This window comes from Typopeltis vanoorti, chromosome 17, assembly GCF_054136105.1.
Source record: "Typopeltis vanoorti isolate ZY-2024b chromosome 17, IOZ_Tvanoo_1.0, whole genome shotgun sequence".
NCBI classification, from domain to species: Eukaryota; Metazoa; Arthropoda; class Arachnida; order Uropygi; family Thelyphonidae; genus Typopeltis; species Typopeltis vanoorti.
The window spans coordinates 106,804,616-106,818,891 of NC_143565.1; the positions used below are offsets into that span (position 1 = coordinate 106,804,616).

The 14,276-nt window shown below is 36.3% G+C and overlaps 1 protein-coding gene across 7 annotated transcripts in view; it reads right to left on the minus strand.

Moving 5' to 3' along the window:
* The window catches only part of LOC150097746 (MAP/microtubule affinity-regulating kinase 3-like), a 297,798-nt gene extending 284,506 nt beyond the window's left edge, over positions 1-13,292 (minus strand). For 2 of the 7 annotated variants that reach the window (XM_090407471.1, XM_090407470.1), the window contains exon 1: positions 12,626-13,292. The gene's annotated coding sequence lies outside the window, so the exon portion shown is untranslated. The remainder of the gene's footprint in view (positions 1-12,625) is intronic. The other 5 variants (XM_090407466.1, XM_090407464.1, XM_090407469.1 and 2 more) reach the window with 3 other exon arrangements.
* Positions 13,293-14,276: the final 984 nt, after the last annotated feature.

Consider the following 14,276-nt stretch of genomic DNA (forward strand, 5'->3'; position numbering starts at 1 on the left):
ACAAAATGTTCATGACTTCCCTGCTCTATTCTTTATCAAAGATGAATAATGTATTATTAATTTTTTGCTCACCATTATTATTATTACACCATGACATCTCCAAGGGATCCAAGCATTCATACATTCATTGTTGGGGACACTACTCCACTACTACTTAATTCTCCAACTTCACACAACAACAATACTACTAATAACAGCATCTACCATGCACCACCACCTACAACGGTATTTTTTGTGTGTAAATTGCATTGTGTTCTCATAGTTGATTTGCCTATGTGCAGGATGAAAAACCTCAGTTTCCAGAAGAAAAAACCCTGCCATGTCCATATGAGATTGGCTAACTTACCTTGGCCCCAAAAGTTTTTCTACTGTTCTATCGTCACCAACCTGTGTATTAATATCTCCTAAGATGATTACACTCTTATTTTGAATAATATCCTCCAAATGCATCAGTTGTCTGGGTACAGTGCATGTACCCAGATAACTGAGATTTGTTTTTCATTACATTCAAATACAAGTGCCATTATCCTATCATCAGATAAATGGTAGATTACTCTACCATTCATCTAGTGAATGGTACAGTATAGCACCATATAATTGTACTTTAATTATCTGATCTAACTTTTCAATTATCAGAATGGCAAACTGCATTCCTAATGTAGGATAAACAGTAAATTACTACAATTCATCACACTTTATGTCTGTCCTTTACTTCCTTGATGATAATAAAAAACCTACACTATTTTTGACCAGTCATCTTATCCTTTACAAAACAATCACCTCTTAAATTCTTCTTTCCCTGTTTTTTCGTATCGTGTCTAGCTCAAAACTCTAAACATCTAATTTCCTCTAAATCATAATATCCACTAACTCTTCATCTTTACCTGAAATAACATTATGTTCCATGTTCTTATTCTCGGCTTCCTTTCTGATCCATTTACCATTTATATCTAACCACCTTTGATTTTCCATTAACCAGAATTCCCCATTAAGTTGAAGTTCAAGTGCTAAACAACTGAGGATAATTGCAATGCTGAAACAAATTTTGACATGTAAAGAAAGGGAAGTAAAATTCAGCCTCTTTACAAAACTGATAACACCTCACTTGGATTATTGTGTACAGGTCTGGTTTCTGTGGTGATTCTGATACCATGGAGAAAGTGCAAAGGAGTGTGTTAAAAATATCAGGATTGTGGAATACTGATTATGCAGACAGATTGAGAAATGGTAGACTGGAGACACTAGCAAACAGGAGAAAGAGTGGTGATATGATTTAGACTTACAAACTTCTGAAAGGGAAGTTGAGAATGAATGCCATCAAGAAGGGAATGAGAGTTAGATTTTTCCCTCCAATGGCAGTTCGTTACAATCATGCACTAATAGATTAGTGCATGAATGGAAAGAACTGCCATTAGATGTTGTTGGGTGTGCAAGTAGTGTGAATGAATAAATAATTCAAGAATAAGTATGACAGCTGGTGGGGTAGTATATGGTCTACCTTGATGAGTCCCTGACTCTCTTAAGAAAGATAAAACTCGTGTGTACATGACTAGGGAAAATCACCTGTTTTCTTTACCTGGCCACAGAGGCACTACATCCCGAGGCCATTGCCAGAAAGACATCAGATGAATCTAGAACTGGATAACAAAAGGTTATTCTGATCCTGGTGGCAACCCAACAGCAGTGCTCAAGAGATGCGTCTGAATAAATGCCCATTCTTTATCATCTCCATGTTATATTATACTCGGCTGGCATCCACCCTACAGCATGGAAGAAGCTTATACAGTCATCGTTCAACTTACGTTGGGGTTCCATTCCATCTGGCAGGATGCAAGTCGATACATTAAATCAACAGTAGGGGTTAGGGACTTAACAGTAATAAGTACACTGTCATTTTAATTTTTAAACCTTATTATAAAACTATATACTATGCATTACTGCCACTAAAAAACAGGAGAATAATCACCCAAATCTTCCTCCACAATCACATCTTCATTGTGAAGAACCAGGCTGTGGCTCTTCTGGTGTAGATTTTGTTTATTCGATGAAAATGTCCCAGGTGCTTTGCTTACTCCTCTTCTTCTTTTCATCATAAATTTGTTCACAGCAAGCAAATGCATCATGTACTTTCCTTTCTACCAATAAGTAGCATTCGACATTGGGATCCATGTCTTCAACCATTATGAGAACATCGCTAATTGCAGAGAACATTTCTGCAAGACCCTTCACTATGAATTGTTTAACTACCTCTCCTTGTTTCTCTTTTTTCAGTTTGACCAATTCTTCGTTGGTCAGCTCTTCAGGAACAATTTCTATTAGCTGAACTATGTCGTCATCATTCACTCTGAGATTCAGATTGTTTGCTAGGCCCACTATTTCTTCAATCAATTTACAAAGGTCTTCATTTTTTTCAAAACTTCCAAAATCGTGCACAAATTTTTTTAATGTCTTTTTTCCATATGCCACTCATGCATTGAGAGATCACTTCGTCCCAAACTACAGCAATATTTTTAATATCATGATAAATATTGAATGCTTTCCAGAATTGCATGAGAGTCAGATCGTTTCCTTTGGTAGCAGAAATGGCTTGTGAAAAAGTTCTCCATAGATATTAAGCCTTAAACACTTCAAGAACTCCCTGATCCATCGGTAGGATCAATGAAGTAGTGTTTTGGAGGGAGAAACATGACCTTGATCTTGGGGTGAAGATCATCGATATAAAGTGGATGACCTGAAGCATTATCTAGAATTAATAAAATTTCAAATCCTACATTTTATTTCGCACAATAGTTATCCATTTCACTTGCATTACAGTTGATTAAGGCATCATCAAGCAATTTTTGAGTCATCCACAGCTTCTTATATCTCTGCTAATGAACTGGAAGAGTACGCTTCGTAATGTTTTTGAAGGCTCGTGGATTCTCAGTGTGCCATATCACAAATGGTTTCAGTTTATATCCAGACACATTACCCCTAACAGAATCGTAACACAGTCTTTAAGAGATTTGAAACCAGGCATAGATTTTAGCTTTTTGTGGATGAATTGTCTGTTCAGGCATTTTTTTCCAAAACAAGGAGGTTTCACCCATATTAAATATTTGCTGTGGCAAATATTTAATATGGGTGAATATGCTGTGGCATCATCAAGCAATTTTTGAGTCATCCACAGCTCCTTATATCTCTGCTAATGAACTGGAAGAGTATGCTTCGTAATGTTTTTGAAGGCTCGTGGATTCTCAGTGTGCCATATCACAAATGGTTTCAGTTTATATCCAGACATATTACCCCTAACAGAATCGTAACACAGTCTTTAAGAGATTTGAAACCAGGCATAAATTTTAGCTTTTTGTGGATGAATTGTCCGCTCAGGCATTTTTTTCCAAAACAAGGAGGTTTCACCCATATTAAATATTTGCTGTGGCAAATAATTTTCCTCCGTAATAATTTTATCCAATTTCTCCACAAACTCCTTGGCAGCCTTCTCATTGGAACTTGCACATTCACATACATTTTCACATTATGCAGTGCAAAATGCTGCTTGAATCTCATAAACCAACTGGAAGAAGCATTGAATTCGTAGTCATAATCGGGTCCTGCTTTCTCTTGTTGAAGAGACTTAGTGTCTTAGCGGTTATGGTAATAGTGCTAATAGGTATGTGCTTTTGGTTTAGGTCCTCTATGCATGATGGAAGTAGCTTTTCCAATCACAGGTAGGACTCTGTCGTTGCTTCGTCACTATCGTTGAACTTGCAACTTCATTTCAAGATCAATTACTCACCTCTTTTTCTGTGATTCTTCACTAGGTTTCTTAATTGGGTATGTAGAGGCCATGTTGCACAAAATATCGCAAAATATTTAATGATAAATACACAACCTATTTTTAAAACACAAAATGTGAAGCCACATGTTGACTGCCAAGGGAGGTTGCTGTGGAATGCGCTGTTGGCACTGTATTGTTGCTAAATAGAAACCTTTTTACTTTATGCTCAGTTACGTCTTATTCAAAAGTATAGTTGAAAATGTTATTTATTCCATTATGGGATCATGGATGTATCTTCGAATGGATGTAAGTTGAGGGATGACTGTATATAGCAAATTCCTAAAAAAAGGTGATGAGTGTCTGCCAAACTACTGACCTACTGCTCTTACTTCAGTGTTGTCTATCGTAATGGAGAAGGTCATTAACAATCAACTTCTTCGAACTTGAAGAAATGGCAACTGGTGACATCAATATGAATTTCACTAATCAAGATTCATAGCTGATTTCTTCACTACATCTGAACTACATGCCACAGAGAGGTTTGGAGAAGCCTCTGCGTTGCACTTGACGTTTCCAGGACATTTCATCGGGTTTGGAAGGCTTCTCAGCAAATTGCCATCATATGGTCCGTGTTCCTCCCTTCGCAATTGGATTTCCAGTTTTCTCTCAGATCATTTGATGTGTGTAAATGCTGGAAAGTATTTATCTCTTCCGATTTTCGGACTAATGTAGCGTTTCTCAGGCTCTGTTATTTCACACATGGTCTTCCTTATATACATAAACGTCTCTCTCTAGCTCTCTCTCTCACTCACTTCAAATCCTATCCACAGTTTTGCTGGTGATAGCACATTCTCAACTCATTCTACAATTCTTCACACCATCTTTTAATGGAGTGATAACAACCTAGTCACTTTCAATTTTTTTTTTAAAAAAAAAACCAGTATGCGTAATGGTTTTGAGGATGTTTGGCATGAGATTGAACTATACAGAATATAACTAATAGGATATTATTATAAGCCATGGAATGTAGAGGGCACTGATTGTTAAATGTTCACACAAACTGTTTGGGCAAGTTTTTAAAAGGAGGGGGATCTTAATGGGAGATATAATGATGTAGACTGGAAGGAAGGAAGATATAGTGTATGGAAGGAGTGAATTTATATTTTCATAGGGATAACTGCCTTAGGCAGCAAATGACAGAAGCAACACAAAGTTATAAAATGTTGGATTGGGTGATATCCTTATAAGTGCAAATGAGACAATACTGACAAATAGTGAGAGTAATCATGGTCAATCAGGTAAAGGTTACCATCAAAAGGGGATATGTGTAACTAATTGTTGATGTATTCGGTGATCAATTTATAAGAGTGTTTCATCCTGATCAGGGTAGAATCAAGAGAAACTTAAGTGTAGAGGACATAGGAGAGGATGGCTTAATTGTGAGTGAGCAGGGGGTATTTGAGGAAATAAATAACCTTGATGTCAATAATGATAGGATTTGATGACATATTACACATCTTAAGGAAGAAACATGCAGGAGTATCAAAGAGATGGGAATGTATGTGGAATTATAAGGTAGATGATTATAATAGTCTAAGACGTCAACTTGGGGAAGTTTCATGGATGGAGGAATTGGAAGGCCGGGATATCATTAGTGCATGGGAAATTATGAAAGAATATTTGTTAGCAGCAATGGTAAGTTGTATACCACAAGTGAACAAGGACACAATTTGGAGTAAAGTGGATGACAAACAATATACCACAAGTGAACAAGAGGACACAATTTGGAGTAAAGTGGATGACAAACAATATTAAACAGGAATTGCATGCGAAAAAGAGGCTGTGGAAGAGATATAAGGGGACAGGTGAAGAGAAGATGCATGAAGAGTATAAGACACAGGCCATAAGAGTGACTAGTATGGTAAGGAAGATGAAACTAGAATATGAGAGGAGATTAGCCCTAAGATCCAAAGAAAATCCTAGGGAATTTTTTTAGATATGTGGCCAGTAGGAGGAGAAATGACTGTGGAAGAATGATATTGTGGGATAAAAATGGGAATAGAGTGACTGATGCAGAGGACATAGTAGAACTGTTCAATGAACACTTTATTGGAGTATTTTGTCCTGGAGGAGTCAGTTTTAATGCTAGAGGGATAGGGCAGGTTCGAGGTTTAGAGTTACAGGAGGAGTGTGTGTTTCAAATACCGAGTACCCTAGATGTCAGTAAAGCTGTGGGACTGGATGGTATTTCATCATGAGTTTTGAGAGAATGTGCTAGGGAACTGACAGTACCTTTGACCTGGCTTTTCAATGAAAGTCTGGCTGCAGGAAAGGTGCCCATGGAATGGAAGGAAGGTAAGATAGTGCTATTGCATAAGGGCAGTAGCAGACTGGAAGTGTCTAATTATAGGCCAGTTTGTGTGTCATCAGTAGTTAGTAAGATCTTGGAGAAAGTAGTGAAGGACCATATACAGCATTGGGCAGATGAGGGTAATATTATCTGTGAGAGTCAAATTGGATTTGTGAAGGGGCACTCTTGTTTTAGCAATATGCTAGCCTTTTATGATAAAGTTACAAGAGCATTAGATGATGGAAAGGCATATACTGCCATTTTCTTAGACTTAGGAAAGGCATTTGACAGGGTGCCACATGATAAGCTGATATTTAAGTTGCAGCACATGGGTCTGGATGTCAGATTGGTCAACTGGATTCAGGATTGGCTGTCCGATAGATATCAGAGAGTTGTGTATGGTGGAGCAGTTTCAAGGAGGCAGAGGGTTACAAGTGGGGTCCCACAGGGCTCAGTACTGGGACCTATATTGTATAACCTTTATATCAATGACATTATCAGTGGATTGCAAGGGGATATTCAGTTGTTTGCAGATGATGCAAAGCTGGGAAGGATTATTAGTAATAGTGCAGATGCGGCAGCCCTGCAAGAGGATTTGAATAAGCTAGATAGATGGGCAAATGAATGGGGGTTTCAGTTTAATGCAGCAAAATGTAAGGTCTTGAGGTTTGGGACACATTGATGAGACGCTGCATACTCTATGGGAGGAGTTAAGCTGGAGGAAGTAGGGGAGACAAGAGATCTGGGGTTGATGATTGATAGAAACCTGAAATTTAGGGGATATATTGCAAAGGTGGTGAAGGTAACACAGAGGACTGCTGCAATAATGAGAAGGACACTGACTTGTAGAGAAAAAACAGTTATCATTCTGTTGTATAAGACCCTGATCAGACACACTTGGGCTATTGTTCTCAGATTTGGTCCCCAGGATTTGAAGGGGATAAATTATCTGTGGAAAGGGTACAAAGGCGGATAACAAAGATGGTTTCAGGACTGTACAATGATAGTTATGAGGATCGGCTGAGGGAATGTGGACTGCAGAGTTTGGTGGATAGAAGAAGGAGAGGTGATATGATTGAGGCTTTTAAACTGCTGAGAGGTGGTTACAGGGTTGACACTGGGGAGTTCTTTTGCTTGGTTGAACAGCAGGAAGGAGTGATGACAAGAGGCCATCCCTGGAAGTTACGAAAGGAAACTGTGAGCAAGAGGGTGAGGAGTGGTTTCTTTGCATGGAGGGTGGTTGAACCATGAATGCATTGCCTGATGGAGTGGTGAGAGCAAGAACGGTCAATGAGTTCAAGGAGTGGTATGATAGACTTTGTGTTTCTTAGGGGGGGGACCTCCCCTCGATGAGTCTTGATAGACGTTGTGTTTCTTAGGAAGGACCTCCCACGATGAGTCTTTTGACTCCATGGAGGCCTGAATAATAATAATAATTAAGGAAATGTTCCAGGGGAATTGGCAGTAGTATTGGCATGCCTGTTTAATAAGTCTTACAACAGCACAGGTTCCAAGGGAGTGGAAGGAGAGTGGAAAATACCTTGGACAGGGGATATGCATATACAGTGGTGTATTTGGATTTTGCAAAAGCTTTTGATAGACTGCTACATGACAAGCTGTTAAATAAATTGAAACAGATGGGACTGGATAAGACTTCTGGGTTTGATCAGTGACTGGCTGTCAGATAGGTATCAGAAAGTAGTACATGGGGATGCAGTATCCCCTGAAAGAGGTAGGTCACTAGTGATATACTGCAGGGGTCAGTTTTGGGACCACTGTTGTTCAATTTATAAGTAAATTGTTAATGGGATGGGTTTAAATTGGGGAGAGCAATAAAGAGTCAAGCAGATGTTATGGCCTTACAGGAAGACTTGAATAGATTGCATGAATGGGCAGGTAAGTGAAACTGTCAGTTCAATGTTGCAAAGCGTAAGGTTTTGAGATTTGGTAAGCAACGATAGGATGCAAAGTATGAACTTGGTGAGGAAACTTTACAGGAAGTAGAGGAGATGAGAGATCTAGGAGTATGGTGGACAATGACCTGAGATTCAGGGACCACACTGCATAAGTTGTGAAGACGTCACATCAGATAATGGCAATGATGTGGAGGACCCTGACAAGCAGAAGTAGAGGTTATGATGCCATTGTATAAAGTCTTGATCAAGACTCATGTATATTATTGTGCACAGATTTGGTCATCAGGTTTTCATGATGGCAAGGATATGTTGGAAAGGGTCCAGAGAAGATTCACAAAGGTGGTCAGTGGTCTTTGGAATGTGGAGTACAAGGACAGATTGAGAGAATGTATGTTGCAAAGCCTCGTGAACAGGAAGGGGGAGGGGAACATGATAGAGATATAAGCTAGTCAGGGGTTGTTATCAGGTTAACATAGAATGAGATTTTTTATAGAATGGGAGGGGGGGGTAGAGTGAGAGATCATCGCTAGAAACTGTATAATGAAGGTGTGAGCAGAGAGTGAGGAGCAGGTTCTTTGTATGGAGAATGGTTGGTGAGGTGGAATGCATTGCCTGAATGTGTTGTGAATGTAGATACATTGAATCAGTTTAAGGCATGATTGGATGAGAATTATGTGCAATAGTGTGTACTCCCACAATGTGTCTCTGACTCCATAGAGGTCAGATGATAACAATAATAATGAGGGAGATTATGGAAAATCTCTGTAGTCAACATCTTATTAATTATAAGATTAATAATACCAGGGTGATAACAATGATAATTTGTTCTCTTCTCAGATTAATTCATTATGGGATGATTTTTTTTTTTTTTAAACGTTGCATGGACAACAAAGATTATACATAGGTACATGAAGAAACACATTCAAAAATGCACTGAAGTCGCTGAAAAATATTATTAAACTCATTAACCTGGAAATCACTGCTGGTTATCAGAAGCAGACAAATACAAAAAAATTTGACTGAATGCTGCAAAAACAACACTCACATGTTATAAATGTACACACTGAATTGGCATATTACTATATGCCAATATAGTAATAAATACTATATTGGCATATAGCAAATGATTTAAAGAATCATTTGCTATAAGCCAATAGTCATGTCATTCATTCCACATAGGCTATTTCCACTGAAAAATAGATTAAATGAAAAACCTATATCAGAAAAAATTCTTCTAAAACTCCTGTGTCATTTTCTTTCAACATGACAGAAAAACTAAATATCTGAGAAATGATAAAAAAAAAAATGATACTTTCTAAATCCCAGAGGGAGAAGTGGCAGAGACCAAAATGTATCATTAATCTATTAATTTATCATTAAGACACATGAATATAATAAAGAAAAATGGGGGGGAGGACAAATTAAAAATTGGGATAAAAAAAAAAAGATATGAAGTTCTTTCCATGATAATAATGCCCTCTAAGCAGGAAGAGTGGTTTCAATCCCATCACAAGGAAACTTTATGAGCTCTTCAACTAAAAATGAGATAGCTAGTCTCAGAGAATTGTGGCAGACAGAAAGAGAGAGAGAGAGCTCAGTCAGTGTAGACAAAGCCCTTTGGTCAGAAAGACCTGGGTTTGATTCCCATCCATGACGTGAAGAACCTTCATCTGGTCTAATGGTAAGTTAGACCATACAGAGATAGAGGGTTTTTCATCCCTTGGAACAGGCAAATCAGCCTGCGAACACACATGGATCTACAGTCAAAAATCATATTACAAAATAATGTTTATAACAAGTCACTTAGCCAACAGGCCACTGGGCCTAAAATAATGGAAAATGAAAAGAGACAAAAAAAGGTATGAAAGCTGATGCCTCGCATGTTATTGGAAATGTGCTTGCATAATGCAGATCTAGCAACAAAAAACTTTTGGCCCTGATGAAATGTCAAAGATGATTTCTGTGTATGCGTGGGAGGGGACACAGTACTATCAAAAAAAAGAAAAAATTATGAAACTTGTAAATAATTTCTAGTTATTTCTTATTCCTGCAGTTATTATTTCCACTTACATGATTTATTTATATATATACTTAAAAAGAGGCCGACTTTAGATTCGGATTGCTGTATTTGGGGTTCAGAAGGCTGAACTACTGGTGTGGGCATTAACAAAACTAAATTTATTTAAAAAAAATAAAATAATTAAATCTCAAAAACAACCAGAAACAAATAAAAGAATCCCATTTACATTTACTTGTGTATCTCCTTGAAGTTTGCAGCCTCAACAAAGGAGACCATTGACAATTATTCACGCAATACTTATATATTTAACTTGTTCACTCACTAGAAAAAGAGCACTCGTGACTCATTCCCTCCCCCAACCAAGAAAAATAATCTAATCCTCACACTTAACCATAATCTTATGGTTTCCAAGCGATGGTTCTTCTTCGATGTTATTATTATTATTAGGTGACAAGTTCAAGGGCTTGTTGTGGAAGGGCACTCTAGTTTGCTACCTTAAACTGATGACTAACGAAGCATTTATTCTATATTTCTCTGTTTCCCACACAAAGATATCAAGACATTTTTAATGAAAATCATATCCACAAAACAAACTTCTATGACACTGGCATTGTGAATGGGTTTAAGATATAATCCAGAAACTTTACTCTAGAAACCAAACACGGGACTTATTCAAGCCACTTCCAAGCAAATTCCTTGAAAAACAAAAAAAAACATAAAACTATTTCTGTTTGTAGATCATTTGCCAGCCTGGTTGGCTGAGTGGATAGCATAAAAGGCTGTGGGTTTGAATCCTGCCATGGGTATGGATGTTTGTGATTGTCTGTGAAAATATTAGCAGTGGTGGTGGGCAGTAGATGGTGTTGGTGTAGATGATGATGATGGTAGTTGCGGTTTGTTGTAGTTGTTGGATTGAGTGGTGGAGACAGAGTTGTAGAGTAGGTGCCCTCCCGCGATGAGTCGTTGGAACTCCTTGGAGGAATCGCGTAATAATAATAATAATAATCATACACTTAGCACCCTGCAATAATTCAATTTCGTGTGAATTGGCATTCTGAAATGCGACATTTTAAAACATTTAGATCTTCATATTTAAGTACCTAAAATAACAGGTGCTAAGATCAAATAACATTGCCTTTGCACATTAAATTTTTTAACAGCTTTCAAACCTCTTGAAAATGAAAAAGTGATGTGACTGGAGCACTTTAATATTATCAAGTTTATTGACTGATTTTGGAAAATAATTATCCCTTAGATCCAGAATATCTTCATATTAATTTTTACTATGACATGGGGTGCTGACAGTAGTAGTGTCGTAGCATATAATTGAAGGATTAATAGAGGAGTTGTGAGGCCTATGTTGAGTCCAAGGACCACATAACACGTCACCTAAATCACCTTTTGTAGTGTTCCTTTAAATTTTTTTTTTGTTTGTTTCTTTAGTAACAACTAACACATTTTTTTCATTGTCAAGCATGTTCATCTTCAATATTCTTCAAGTTTTTATGCATTTGTTCAACTACTTTTAACTTAGCATTCTATATTATTTCTTTATATTATTCAAGAACTCAAGTTACTTGTGAGGGATTTTATATGAGCTACTCTTTTATCATATTGCTTTTAACTTTTTATTTACCAGAGAATTCTTATATTTCTGATTTTGCAAACTTCACCTCCCATACTAGTCTTTGTTGGACTTTCTGGGTCTGTGACTTGGTGTTTGTAACTTATCTGTATGTTTAACATCCTCATAATTTTGCAGGAATTTGTTTGTCCTATGTTAAGTTTAGAACCATATTTAATATTAACATGCATTCATTGAAATGTCTAGAAAGAGATGCAAAAGCTGAGGTAATTATTTCTATAGATCTAATATAATCAGGTGTTGCAATTCACTGAAGATATGCTAGTAAAAATAATTTTCAAGCAATGTTATTTGAATTATGTTAATAATCACTCACTTTGGTTTTTACCAAAATGTACACTTTTTTTTTTTTTTTAGAAAATATTTATGTTTATTCTTTAATTAAACTACTGAACATCCATAAATAGGAAGTTCATTGAATAAATTCAATGAACTTCCTATTTATTTTATTATTTTAAGAAGACAAAGTAAAATAAGATTTAAAGAAAAGCAGGGGTTTTAACCTTTGCTATCAAGTGATTTGTACACTTTTCTAACATAAATATACTGTGTCTGTGTGGTTACTGAAACTAAATTTGACAATATATTTTTAGTTAAAAATGCATTTAGTCTTTTTCTTTATGTTCTTATAATATTTTTTCTTTGTTGTCAGGAGTAAAACATTTTAAAAACATACATATACAACAATACATGTTTCCCATTCCTTTACTACTCATAAACCAGAGGCAATCCTTCAAAAGTCCAGTAGACTCATTTTCATAATAAACTATGAATATTTTATCTGCTGATTAGCTTAACTAAGAACAATCAAAACTGCATCTTGGAGTGCACATGTATATGAATATCTATTCCACACTGTAATATATCAAACTTGCAATTAATGCATTATAGTATATGAGTATACTTTATAAACAGATGTACTGCTTGAACTTACCTCTTTAATTCGGAATTCCTGTACCACTGGACAAATATGCAATCCACACAGCTCTGATGGTATTTCGCCTTTCTACCATGTATTGTGTTTATCACATTACGGTTATTTTTTTTACTTTTTCAATTCGCACCATCTTTACACATGCACAAACAGTACCATAATAAACATAAGATTTTGCATTAATTTCACAGTTGGAAACAATTCAAAAACGGTTTACGCCCAAAGAAAGTTGTCACGCTTACCTTTAATCACTTATATTTTCATTTCCAACATATTAAGTGAATTTTCCGTTTGTAAAGGCAGTGAAATAAGATGCACGAATAGTTTTTCTTTTAATTACTACTGAAAAGCACAACAGATGCATTGAAGATAAATAAAACTTTGATTGGTTATATGCATAATTTTAATTAGATAGCCACAAAAAAATTACATGCGGCATACGCCGCATTTATTACGTATCTTCTTTAATCATTCAGGTAAAATATTTTTGTATTTGCACCAAAAAATTAAAAATATGTTTTCACCCCAGCTGACAGTCATGTGTCCAACAGTCGAAGTGAAAAGGAAACAGCACAAACACACACACCTCTACACGCACACATACAAAAAGGCTATTCCGGATAGCGTTTCTCAGCACACATACTATGCACACGCACCAAAATGGCGACCCAAGATGCCACAAAATCGACAGCAGTTTATACTCCTCTGCGCATATCACCCCTCACATTCTGAACTGGTAATACCCCAGAGGTTGGTTGGATGACTCAGCTGACGTCACATTAAATGGTTGGGGGAACTAAGAGACCCAGAAGATGAACCGACAGGTAACATGGATAAAAATGTGGATAAACGAGTTTGAAGAACTAAACAGACACATACACATAAAAAAAAAAAAATTAAAAATTATGAAAATAAACTTCCAATTTCTATAAATGAAAATACATAAAATATGAAAATAACTAAAGATTACAGTAAGATTGACAATATTCGTCATCAGTAGCAGTAGATTACAGTGCAATTTCTTTATACACAAGCACACCAAAACCTCATTTAAAGTTTCATAAAACAAAAAAGGGCCAATTTCCCGTTCAATAATTTCAGTTACCAATTTCGTTTTATAAGTTAAAATCTATCTTAATTAAGCTGATATCATAATATCAGCTTAATTAAGATAATTGGCAATAATTGCTAGAATTGTTACGCTGTTTATTTTTCTCTCATATCCTCATGTTTGAGGATATGAGAGAAAAATATGGTTTGATATTAGTTCGAAAAAGAAGAATAATAATAACTGCAATAATAAGTCCGGATGGAAAAACTTCCATCTGGACTTATTATTGCAATTATTATTAAGTGAAATGAGATCTTGCTAAACTTCTTGGTGATAGGAATGGAACCTCTAAAGATCTTCCTTTTCGGACTTCGCATAATGTTAGTTGCCAGGAGCCTAAGACTCTGATTCAATCTTGATATGGCATATTTTAAAACCTGACTGATTATTCTATTCACCTATTACGTTATTAAATAATTCCTCCCATCTAAGCAACACCTAATGTGAGATAAATAGCTGTGGTGTAGTTCTGTAAAATGAAGAACCGGAATTGTTCTCCATTTTGAGTTTTAGGAACTTTTATTCATTATTATTATCATC